Raw genomic sequence first — 13,949 nt, 5'->3', positions numbered from 1 at the left:
TATCATGGGAATCCCTCTTTTTGCACAAGAATGAATTTACTATTTCTCTTTTTCTCGAATTAATCATTTATGCATAAACATTAACAAGCATAAAATTCCCAAAGTATATATTGATGGTGGTGCACAAGTCTGTGTAATGACCCAGTAGCAGACAATGGAGGCTTTAAGACTCAAGGTTGGAGCCCTATCAGAATTTAGAGTTAAAATGGCAAATAGTGCTAAAGTTGGATGTTTGGAAATTGTAAAGAAGCTACAAGTAAATGTTTTGGGAATTGAAGCAAAGTTAGATGTTCATGTGATGCTAGAAAATTCTGAGGCATACCCATTGATTCTTGCAAGGCCATGGCCTCTGGTGGCCGATTGCCACATGAGGAAAGGGTAGGACTGGCTGGGGAGAGGACATCTAATTTTTGGTCTAGACTAGCCAGTGAGAAGAGAGGTCAGATATGACATGGCCAAAGGAAAGGAGTTGATTCCAGAGAGTAGTACATTAGAAGAAGAAGATGAAGAGATTAGCTCTGTAGAGGATTCTGAAATAGAGGAGGTCAGTTCAAAGGATGATGGAAAAGAGGTCTAGCTGCTGCTAGAGCCTGATTATGGCCTTATGTGTATATCTCTACAGCTCTGTACAAAGGAAGGGGAAAACCTGAAGTCTGAAGATGTACAATCATGTGGAGAAGAAGTCTTCAAAAGATGCTAGCTAAGGATCTAACGGAGGCTGAGAGAAAGGAGTATATAAGTATATTGCAGCAGTTTCCAAACTTGTTTATCTCCTCTTATACATAGGTTAGGGAAGTTTCTGTAGTGCATCATGAGATCCAGTTGAAGCCAGAGGCTAAGCCATGTGTACAGAAGTTGAGAATATTGAGGGTTGTACAGTTGGTATTGAGAGAAGAAGTGGATAAACTGTTGAAAGCAAGGTTCATATATCCAGTTGATAATTTTGAATGGGCATCTCTAGAAGTGATAATCCCAAATAAGAATGGTAAATGGAGATTTTGTGTTGATTTTAAACCTTTGAATGCAACAACCAAAAGAGATCATTGCCCATTTCCTTTTCAAGATGAGATCCTAGATAGTGTGGCTTGATATGAAAGATATAGTGTATGTGATGGATATTTAGGATACTTTCAAATCTCAATTTCTCCAGAGGATCAAAGGAAAACCACCTTTATTACCCTTTGGGGGTGTTTTGCTTATGGGGTTATGCCTTTTGGAGTAACAAATGCCCTTGTAAAGGTTTATGAATTTGGTATTTGAGCCCTATCTAGGGTCCTTCACATCAGAGTATTCATTTGATGATTTTTGCATCTACAGTGGTAGATGAATCCGTAGTTAGAAGGTGAGGTTGGCTTTGAAGAGATTGGATGATCTAGGTGGTTAACTAAATCTAGATAAATGTCATTTGGCTTAAGCCAAAGTGTGTCTGTTTGGTCATGTGGTTTTGGAGAATGAAATTGAAGCAAATCTTGAAAGAGTGGAATCTTTGCTCTTATTGGAAGCTCCTCAAGATGTGAAGTAGTTTGTTGACTTTTATGCCACAAGGTAAGATATCTAGCTAGGTTCATCTTTCTTTTGTTTCAAGCTTTATATCCACTACAGTAGCACGCATCCCAAAGGGTCCTTTCAGTTGTTTGCCAAGACAAGGAGGAAGAGGCCTTTAGGAGATCCTAAGTACTTTGCCAACCAAGTAGGATGACGCTGAGTATGCTACCTTGGAGTATGGGCTGCAACAATGTATCAAGAGGGAAATCAGAAGGCTTAGCAAGGGAGATAGCTTGTTGGTCATTAGACAGCTTGGAAAGCAAATAATCCTAAATTAAAGGAGTGGAATTTTCAAATAAAGAGGATGTTACTCTTGAAATATATGATGTACAAGTGAAAGGGTGAGAGAAAAAGGTCATGTAGGTGTGAACACACCCCAAATAAAGTGGGCATGTGGGTGGAAAAGTGATCTAGGATTGGCCCAGCGCGCTAGCCCTTGGTGAACCCTATATAAAGGGCAAGAGGTCTCACTTTTTGTAACACAAGTAACACAAACACACTTGAAGGTGAAGGTCAAGCCAACTTTGGAGTGGTTGAAATAGAAAGCAATATAAAAGCTTTCTATACATCTTGTGTTCTTGCTCTCTCTCATATATATTGCTCTATCTTGCCATCAACTATTGTTTCCGTTTGTGTATACTCCCCATAATTTTGACATGGTATTAGAGCCTTGCAAAGGCTAATCTCCCCTTCAATCCCCTTTTCTTTCTCTTTCACTATCATAAGATCCATTCACATCCTCATCATCAAGAAGGACGGTGGCAGAAGAAAGTGAGAAGCAAAAAGGCATCAAGAAGAAAGGCAACAAAAGAGCCTCATCAAAGAGGAGATTTCACGATCAACAAGCTCTTTAAGCTTGGAAGAAGGAGAAGAAGATGATCCTCATCGTCAACAAGAAGAAGAAGAAGAAGAAGAATGAAGAAAATGCAAGCAAACTGGTAAACTTTTGGTTTTCCATTAAAAAATTCCATCAAATCTTTCCGTCATCAATCTTTTATTAAAGATGTCTAGGATGCATGGGAGCTTCTTTGTGTTTGGTTGAGGTTTGCTGGGTATGCTCTCTAAATCAACAATGAGATTCATCTTTTAATATCATCAACAACATTAAAAAAAATGCATCTCTATCACCGTGCGTGTTTTTTGCCCCGTCCGTTCATCCCTGCAACCAACGTCCGTCGCCTGTTGTTTGTCCGTTTCCGTCCATCGCGTATTCCATTACCGTTCAGTTTTGCCGTCTGCCTTTGCCTTGTATGGTGGCTATGCAAGAGTGTTGAAAGCCTTGCTACACTCATGCTACTACAACACAAGGCACCGTAGCAAGCAAAGAGTAAGCGCTTTAGCCAACACCACAACGTGCAGCATGTTTCTTGAACAGAAAAAAAACGCACTCTAAAGGTTCCAAACCTTTAAAATCACAGTGTTTCCTTCCTTATCCTCAGTATTCCATTTCCAGATCCAATTTCCAACTTTTGCACTTTCCATCCCTAAGATTCAATTTCAGTCATTCCTTCCTCAGCATACCTACGTCATCATCAACAACCAGAATGCTCCTTTTCAATAGTTCCTAGCCCATAGTACCTAGGCGTTTAATCACATAAAAACCATATGGACTCTCAGTTGGGGATCAAAAAGATCAACCAACAAGATCCATGTAAAAGAGCCATGAACTCATCCGTTGAAGACCAGCAAGGCCAATCAACCAGATCTATGCCCCTGTTCAAATAATGACTCCAACTCATTTTTCTTCCTCGTTGTGCGCGTGGGTATCCTAGGCGACCCAGAGCCCACCCAGAGCCCAAGCACCGTATGGTCAGCACCCTCTAGTCTCCTTCGCAGGTCACCTAGTGCTTTACTCATAGGTCACTTCCTTGGTCCCTCATCCACCATACCGAAAGCTCACCATTTTTAATCGAACCGAGGAGGCTGGTCAGACCTTGCCATGCAAGACATCCTTCATTGATTCTCCGTCAGCTATTGTAACCTTTTCACTTAGGTCCTCACACGACCTTATTCAACAAGATAGCCAAAATGCTTCCCCAGCATTCTTGACATAAAACAATCTTTAAAAACAGATTTCATATACAAATACAGTTTTATGTCAAGAATGATTCCCCAGCATTCTTGACATAAAACAATCTTTAAAAACAGATTTCATATACAAATACAGTTTCCAACAAACTCCCATTATTCCACGTCATTTTTGATTATTTGACATTCTTCCACATCAATTCACATCGCATCATTCCACATCCATTCATATCCATTCACATCGTCTTACATTCATTCACATCATTCCATATCCAATCACATCCATTCACATCGTCCTACATCCATTCACATCATTCCATATCCAATCACATCCATTCACATCATCCTACATCCATTCACATCCATTCATTCCCATCGTCCTACATCCATTCACATCATTCCATATCCAATCACATCCATTCACATCATTCCATATCCAATCACATCCATTCACATTATATCGCATCCATTCACATCATATCAGATCCATTCACATCATATCACATCCGTTTACATCCATTCACATCATATCGCATCAATTCACATCATCCTACATCCATTCACATCATTGCTACATCCATTCACATTCATTCATATCATTCCTACATCCATTCACATCATTCCTACATCCATTCACATCATTCCTATATCCATTCTCATCCATTCACATCATATCAAATCCATTTTCATCTATTCATATCATATCGTATCCATTCACATCATTCCTACATCCATTCATCTAAATGAATCATTTTCACAATTCTCATAAATTGAATGTTTCTAAAAAATTTGTGCATAACCTTCTTTATTTTTCTGACAACAATTGAATAATGCTCAAGACCACTTTTAGCATAAAATTTATTATGCATAAATTCATTCTCTAATGATATAAAGTTCATCATTCCTATATCTATTCACATCCATTCACATCATTCCTACATCCATTCACATCATTCCTATATCCATTCTCATCCATTCACATCATATCATATCCATTTTGATCTATTCATATCATATCGCATCCATTCACATCATTCCTACATCCATTCGTCTAAATGAATCATTTTCATAATTCGCATAAATTGAATGTTTCTAGAAAATTTGTGCATAACCTTCTTTATTTTTCTGACAATTGAATAATGCTCAAGACTTCACTTTTAGCATAAAATTTACTATGCATAAATTCATTCTCTAATGATATAAAGTTCATCATTCCTACATCTATTCACATCCATTCACATCATTCCTACGTCCATCCACATCATTCCTACATCCATTCACATCATTCCTATATCCATTCTCATCCATTCACATCATATCACATCCATTTTCATCTATTCATATCATATCGCATCCATTCACATCATTCCTACATCCATTCATCTAAATGAATCATTTTCATAATTCTCATAAATTGAATGTTTCTAGAAAATTTATGCATAACCTTCTTTATTTTTCTGACAATTGAATAATGCTCAAGACTTCACTTTTAGCATAAAATTTATTATGCATAAATTCAGTCTCTAAATATATAAAGTTTTCCATAGCTTCCTATATTTTCTAAGAAATGATAATACTTAAAATTCCACTTTTAAATAATACTCAAAATTTTAAGAAATGATAAAAATCAAAATTTCACTCAAAATTTCACATCGCATTATTCCACATCCATTCATATCCATTCACATCGTCCTACATCCATTCACATCATTCCATATCCATTCACATCGTCCTACATCCATTCACATCATTCCATATCCAATCACATCCATTCACATCGTCCTACATCCATTCACATCATTCCATATCCAATCACATCCATTCACATCATCCTACATCCATTCATATCATTCCACATCCATTCATCCATTCCACATCATTCCACATCCATTCATTCACATCGTCCTACATCCATTCACATCATTCCATATCCAAGCACAGCATATCACATCCATTTACATCCATTCACATCATATCACATCCATTCACATCATATCACATCCATTTACATCCATTCACATCATATCGCATCCATTAACATCATCCTACATCCATTCACATCATTCCTACATCCATTCACATCCATTCACATCATTCCTACATCCATTCACATTCATTCACATCATTCCTACATCCATTCACATCATTCCTACATCATTCTCATCCATTTACATCCATTTACATGATATCACATCCATTTTCATCCATTCACATCATTCCTACATCCATTCACATCATTTCTACATCCATTCATCTAAACGAATCATTTTCATAATTCTCATAAATTGAATGATTTTAGAAAATTTGTGCATAACCTTCTTTATTTTTTTGACAATTGAATAATGCTCAAGACTTCACTTTTAGCATAAAATTTATGATGCATAAATTCATTCTCTAATAATATAAAAATTTCCATAGCTTCCCTATATTTTCTAAGAAATGATAATACTCAAAATTCCACTTTTAAATAGATAAAAAATATCCATATTTTTAAATATGCCAAAAATTCCTCTTTTAATATTAAAAATGTTTATACCTATAATATCATGGGAATTCCTCTTTTTGCATCTAAATTTTTATGCATGTAAAAATAAATATAACAAAAATTCATCTTTTCTCTATTTAAACAATTATGCATAAATACTATAAAAGTATTTTCCATAAATATGAAAAAAAAATTAATTCTTTTAGCATAAAAATATCTATTCCTAGAATATGATGGGAATTCCTCTTTTTGCTTTATTGAATTTATGCATAAAATTAAGATTTATCTTTTTTCTTGAAAATTTTACCATAGCTTCGCCTGCAACTTTTGAGAATGTTCAATTTTCTAACTTTAAATGAATATTCATAATTGAAATATGATAAGAACTCCTCTTTTAAACTAAAATTTATTTATGCATACATAACATAATTATAATCATAATTATAAGCATAATTACGATTAAATCTCTGGATTATTCTTAAATATCCATTCCTCATTTGCAAAAATGTTAGCATAACCCTCTTTCAACTTAAAATGAATCAATATGATTTTTCTTAATCATAAACAAGCTTAACGAAATTAATCATCATTTTTAACTAGATTAAAATCATAAAAATACCTAATCTTTTTCTCTAGCTTGTCAAGCCTAGAGTTTTGTTTAAGATAATGAGTTTATCATTAATAACCATCCTTCTAACAAGGATCTAACCATAAAGATGATTAATCATTCCAAAAAGAGAGATTTGCATAAAAATACTATAATTAAGCATAAAGATTAGTATTAAACCATTTAAACATTATGAATCATTAGAAAGCTTGATTTCAAGAAAAAACCATTTAATTTAAAAGCTTCCCTAGCATTAGAGGGGTTGGGAAGGAGATAACCATTGAGAAAGAGAGAAAATCTATTGGATTAAGATCACCTTTGATTTTGGCTTGATTCTTTAAAGAAAGAAGTGAATCCCACAAAGCAAGCTTTGGCCACCAAGTTGGGGAGGGTAATCTCCCAGAGAGGATGGAGAGTTGTGAAGGTCCAAAGCTTCCAAAAGTAGAGGCGAAATAGAGGGATAATAGAATTACACTACAATAAACATACTGTGGAGAAAAAGAGTATGTCTCTGAATGACTATGCATTGAAGATCAAGGGTATTGTGGAATCCCTTGCATCTATGGGCGTTTTAGTAGTAGATGATGATGATAAGGTGGAAGTCTGTCTACGTGGTCTCGGGCCACAATACAAGGCGTTCAAGACGTCTATTCAGACGAGGAAAACATTCCCAATTTCATAGATTTGGTGTCTATGTTGATTATAGAAGAGAAGAGCTTGGGTAAAGACCAACAGTCTTCACAAAACAAAAACAGTTTAGAGCAACAGGCCTTCACAAGTTCAGGAAGAGGACGAGGTAGTGGAGGCCGTGGACACGGTCAAGGAGGTGGCCAAACAGGTAATTAGAATTATGGCCAGCAGCAGCAGCAACAACAACAGTCCCAGAATTCACAACAACAACAACAACACGCAGGTGGAAGAGGCCAATTCAGAGGCACGGGGAGTCAAAGAGGTCAAACACCATATTAGATAATTTGGGAAAAATCCCATTCCTATTGGAAAAATGGGATCATGGGTGAACCTATCCAAGATATTGTCAAACCCCCCTTATGTGACATATCATTGGAAATATATTTAAGAGTAGAATCTAAATCTATAATCTCCGACAAATTTGGAGTTAATATGCTCAAGATATTGCCAAAACTGTATTGAGAAGTTGATTCCCAAAGTGTGAGATTTTTCCCAAATTATCTAATATTGACTTGTCAAGGAAATCGACAGAGGCAGTATAATGATACACGTTGATGCTTTTATTACGGTAAGCCTGGACATGTGCAGGCAGATTGTTATAAGAAGCAAGCTGACATACAAAATGGAAAATTACAGCAAAACAACTATGCATCCTCGAGCAGAAACAACAAGGATAATTAAAGGTTGTTTGTTATGCAGCATGTCGTTAATGCCATGTCTGAAAATGTTGAAGCAGCACATAAAGATAATGTATGGTACATTGATTCAAGTGCTTCGAACCACATGATAAGTCATGGGGAGTGGTTCAAGGAGATGAAAAACCTTGAAAAAAGACCAGATTTTGTGGAAATAGGGGATGACACTGCTCATCCAATTGCCCATATTGGGAGATGTGCCATTGTCTATGCAGGATGGCAAAGTGAAGTACCTTGCAGATGTACTTCAGGGTCCACTCAAAGGCTGTGATTGCTGATGGAGGCCGTGGATGCGATCAAGGAGGTGGTCGAATAGGTAATCAGAATTATGGCTAGCAGTAGCAACAACAACAGTCCCAGAATTCACAACAACAACATCAACACGCAAGTGGAAGAGGCCAATTCAGAGGCAAGGGAAGTCAAAGAGGTCGTGGAAATTGGCAAAGGCAGTATAATGATACACATGGATGCTTTTATTACAGTAAGCCTGGACATGTGCAGGTAGATTGTTATAAGAAGCAGGCTGACATGCAAAATGAGAAATTGTAGCAAAACAACTATGCATCCTCAAGCAGAAACAATGAGGATAATGAAAGGTTGTTTATTATGCAGCATGTCGTTAATGCCATGTCTGAAAACGTTGAAGCATCACATAAAGATGATGTATGATGGTACGTTGATTCAGGTGCTTTAAACTACATGACAAGTCAAGGAGTGGTTCAAGGAGATGAAAAACATTGAAAGACCAGGTTTTGTGGAAACAGGGGATGACACTACTCATCCGATTGCCCATGTTGGAGATGTGCCATTGTCTATGTAGGATGGCAAAGTGAAGTACCTTGCAAATGTACTTCATGTTCCGAACATAACAAAGAATCTTATTTCAATTGGCTAGATGATTGAGTAGGGTTTGCAGGTTTGATTTAACCCTGATGGTTGTTATGTTGAAGACTTTAAAGACAAGTGCAGGTTGGTTGCAAAAGGCAACACAGTGGGTAGAATGTTTATATTGAATGTAAACATGCCTGAAGTGAGTGCTGCGATGTTTGCAAATGGTTCAGGAATTGTTGCGGACACAGACATTTAGCATAAAAGAATTGGACATGTGAATGTGCAGAGAATGAAGTCTATGCAGACTAAAGGAATTATGACAGGGTTGCCAAAGTTTAAAGTTAAATGTATGCAGAAAATATGTGAAGCATGCCAATTTGGAAAGCAAACAAAGCATATATTTCCACGTAACAGAAATGTGAGCAAAAATGCACTAGATGTTGTGCATTCAGATGTATGGGGTCCTACGAAGACCATGTCTATGGGAGGCTAAAGGTATTATGTGACATTTATTGATGGACCACACAAGGAAAGTGTGGGTATACTTCATGAAGGAGAAGGGTGAGGTGTTCACTCATTTTAAGAATTTCAGAGTTATGGTTGAAAAGCAAACAAGGAAATATGTAAAGTGCCTAAGGTCAGATGGAGGGGGAGAGTACTTCTCCAATGAGTTCTCTGAAGTTTTGAAGAAGAATGGTATTGGGAGACAGTTTACATGCAGATACACTCTGCAAAAAAATGGAGTTGCTGAGTGGAAAAACAGGCACATTGCTAAGATTGCACGAGCATTGATGGAAGAGAAGAATATGCCACATAGCTATTGGGCTGAGGCTATTTCTACAGCAGTTTACATCATGAACAAGACTCCAACTGCAGCCATACATGATGTAACTCCAGAGGAGAGGTTTACTGGCAGAAAACCTGATTTGTCTCATATGAAAGTCTTTGGATGCATTGCATTGCATGTGCATGTGCATGTGCATGTGCCAGATGAGCTGAGAACTAAGCTGGATCCAAAAGCTAAAAAATGTGTGTTTATTGGGTACTCCCTTGAGCAAAAGGGATACAGGTGTTATAACCCTGCTACACGTGAGTTGAGGGTAAGCAGGGATGTTTTTGATGAGATGAGCAGCTGGTATGCTGCTGAAAAAGAAGCTGTTGGGGCTGATGTGAGTGGAAATGTGGTTGCACAAAATGCAAGTCAGCAATCACAGTCTTTGAGTGGACCAGGAGAGTCCTCATCTAGTGGTTCAGTTGATAGACCATGGAGTGGCAGGCTGCGTCATTATACCAATCCTCCAAATGTGATTAGTACATCACATAAAGGCAAAGAGAAAGTGGTTGAGCCCCTTAGAATGCTTGACATTTCTGCAGGGCATTCTCATGTTGATGGAGAGTCTAGTGGCTCCGAGATGAGCCTTGATGAGGAGCTTGGGATACCAGCTATGAGAACACCTGGTGTAAAGAAGGCTATGGAAGCCATGAATGCAAAGCTGTGAAGATCTGGGAGATTAAAGAATCCTGCGCAGAGGTTTACCTATGATGGTTATGTGGCACATCACTATGCATACATGGCAAAAGTTGTGCAGGTTATAGAGCCCACATGCATTGATGAGGCTATTGAAAATGTGTGTTGGGAGAAAGCTATGGATGAGGAGATGGATGCACTATATGGAAATGAGACTTGGGATTTAGTGCAATTACCTGAAGGCAAGAAAGCCATTGGATGTAAGTGGGTGTACAAAGTAAAACATAACAGTGATGGAAGCATAAGAAGGTACAAGGCTAGATTGGTAGCCAAAGGATATGCGCAGACATATGGCATTGATTATGAGAAAACTTTCAACCCAGTTGCCAAGATGGCAACAATGAGAGTTGTGATAACAGTGGCTGCATCAAAGCAATGGTCTTTACATCAGATGGATGTAAAGAATGCATTCTTGCATGGGGATTTGTAGGAAGAGGTGTATATGTTGCAGCCACCTGGTTATGAGGATGAGAGTCACCCCGAGCATGTTTGCAGGTTGAAGAAAGCCTTGTATGGCTTAAAACAAGCACCAAGAGCATGCATGGTCTGACAAGATTTCTGAATATCTTATCACTATTGGCTTTCATGTAGCCAATGCAGATTTCTCGATGTATGTGAGACACAGTGTTAGAGGGGTTGTGCCTGATGTCATCTATGTAGATGATGTGATCATTATGGGGGACCATGAGGCAGAGATCTTTGATGTAAAGATCCTTCTTAGACAGAAGTTTGAGATGAAGGATCTGGGGGAGCTCAGATATTTCTTGGGCATTGAGGTGATTAGGTCACCACACATGGTATTGAATGCAGAGACAGTATCGCTTGGACATGTTGTCCAAGTATGGTATGATGACAGGCTGTAAGCCTATCTCAGTGCCATTGGATTAGAATGGCAAGTTGAGTGCAGATTCAGGAGAGATTTTGGAGGATCCTACTATGTATAGGCGCATAGTAGGAAGCTTGAGCTACATGATTATCACTAGGTCAAATTTGAGCTATGCTGTTGGGTTCGTGAGTCAGTTTATGCAGGTTCCTCTCGAAAGCCGCATTTGGATGCATTGAGACGCATACTGAGGTATGTGAGGTCTACTTTGCATTGTGGACTATTTTATGAAACTGGGACAGAGATCTGTGTACATGGGTACACAGATGCTGATTGGGCTGGTAGTATCTCAGATAGAAGTTCTACTAGCGGCTTCATATTTTCTTTGGGGAGTGCTACTATGACTTGGAGCAACAAGAAGCAACATACGGTTGCTCTATCTAGTACAGAGGCTGAGTACAGAGGTGCTGCTATGGCAGCATGTGAGGTAGCTTGGTTGAGAAAGCTACTTGCAGAATTGGGTCTATCAGTGGATAGACAAGTTGTCATTTTTTGTGACAACATTAGTAGTATATAGTTGGCCAGGAACCCAGTTTTCCATGCTCGCACGAAGCATATAGAGGTCCACTACCATTTCCTCAAAGAGAAGGTTTTGGCAGGAGACACTGACCTTGTTTATGTCAGCACACAGGATTAGGTCGCTCACATCTTCCCCAAAGCATTGGGTACAGAGAGAAGCTCCGCAAATTCAGGGCTTCGCTTGGTGTTCATCATGAGATGGAGTTGAGCTCGAGGGGGAGTGTTGAGGTATGGAGCTCATCTAGTGAGGCGGTGGACACTGATGACCTGCCTGGGAGATAGGCCCCACACTTACACCACTGGCATGGTTGGTGAGATCATGGGTGATAAGTGGGATGACAGGCTGTGTGAGAGCCATTCTAGAGACTAGTATAGTTATAGCGCCAGCTCATTTAGTTGGGTTCACACTATAGAGAACCCTAGTATGTATTTGGTTGAGTACCCTTTCATAGTGTGTGTTACAGTACTCTTATCTTTGTATATGGTGTGTTGAGTGTTGTGTGAAGAAGAAGAAGATTTTCAGCCTCACCTTGTGTGTTCTCTTTTTTAGGGTTTTGTGAGTGTGTGTGTGCTTGTTTGCAAGAGCTCAAGCTCTCTTCTCTCCTGCATCTTTTCATGCATCTCTTGGTCAAAACCCTCCAAGATCCTCCTTAGGTGTCCTGGCACTTCACTCAGGGACCGCTTCGTCGGCCCTCGCCCATCATACCAGAAGTGCACCATTTTAACCATATCGAGGCTGGTCAAAGACCTGGGCAGAACCCTCTAGGATCCTCCTTAGGTGTCCTGGCACTTCACTCAGGGACCGCTTTGTCGGCCCTCGCCCATCATACCGGAAGCGCACCATTTTAACCATATCGAGGGGCTGGTCAAAGACCTGGGCAGGCTTTGCCGCGTGAGCTGTCCTTTGAACACTCTCGTTGTTGCAACCGAACTTCCCTTAGAAAAACACATATACCAAATGCTCCCTCCAGCATTCTGGCATAAGAGAAAACAAGGTTTCTATGCAAGTTTTCAGTTTTGATTTTCTTTTGAATACAATGGATATATCTTAATTCCGTATCACAGGTCTGGATTCCCAAGCAAAATTCCTCAAATTCTGAATTCTTGATCCTCAGATCAAAATCAAAGGTCTCAACTTAGTTTTAGATTCGGTGGGTGATTTGAGTGTAGATTACTGAACTGGTCACATCATCATTTCTTGAAATTGATGAAGGAGTTACGTCTTGGTCATAGTCTGATTCAGGGTTTGAGTCTGGAAAGGTTCTCCCTGAACTATCTTTCTCGAAGGTAATATTTCAATTACTACTTTACTGAATTCAAACCTAAACACGAATTCCTAGGAGGAATAAATTAGTCATTTATCTGAAATTCCGACTTCGATAGTTTTTCTGAATCTTCTCATTACCATCCTAGAGAATATAAAACGGTATAATTTTCCTTCATTGAGTATTTACTTATTCATTTTTTCAATATTCATGGGATTTAAACATAGGATTAAAGTGAACTCTTATTTTGATAAAAAATTCTTTTATGCATCATTTTATGCCTAAAAATCAATATTGGTGAAAGCAACACTTTTGTAATAAAAAAATTCTTTTATGCATCATTTTATGCATAAAAATTAATATTAGTGAAAGTAACACTTTTACAATTAAAAAAGATTCTTTTATACATCATTTTACGCATAAATGAAAGTAACACTTTTATAATAAAAATATTCTTTTATGCATCTATCTATGCATAAAAATCCATTTTGATGAAAATAACACTTTATAATAAAAAAATATTCTTTTATACATCTATTTATGCATAAAATCCATTTTGATGAAATTAACACTTTTATAATAAAAAAATACTCTTTTATGCATCTATTTACACATAAAATCCATTTTGATGAAAGTAACACTTTTATAGTTAAAAAAATATTCTTTTATGCATCTATTTATGCATAAAATCTATTTTGATGAAAGTAACACTTTTATAATTAAAAAAATATTCTTTTATGCATCTATTTATACATAAAATCCATTTTGATGAAAGTAACACTTTTATAATTAAAAAATATATTTTTTTATGCATCTATTTATGCATAAAATCCATTTTGATGAAAATTAACACTTTTGTAATTAAAAAATAAT

This window comes from Cibotium barometz, chromosome 35 (assembly GCF_041138505.1).
Source record: "Cibotium barometz isolate CiBa-2024 chromosome 35, ASM4113850v1, whole genome shotgun sequence".
NCBI lineage: Eukaryota > Viridiplantae > Streptophyta > Polypodiopsida > Cyatheales > Cibotiaceae > Cibotium > Cibotium barometz.
The sequence above is the reverse complement of the archived record's forward strand: the minus strand, read 5'-3'. Positions refer to the sequence as shown.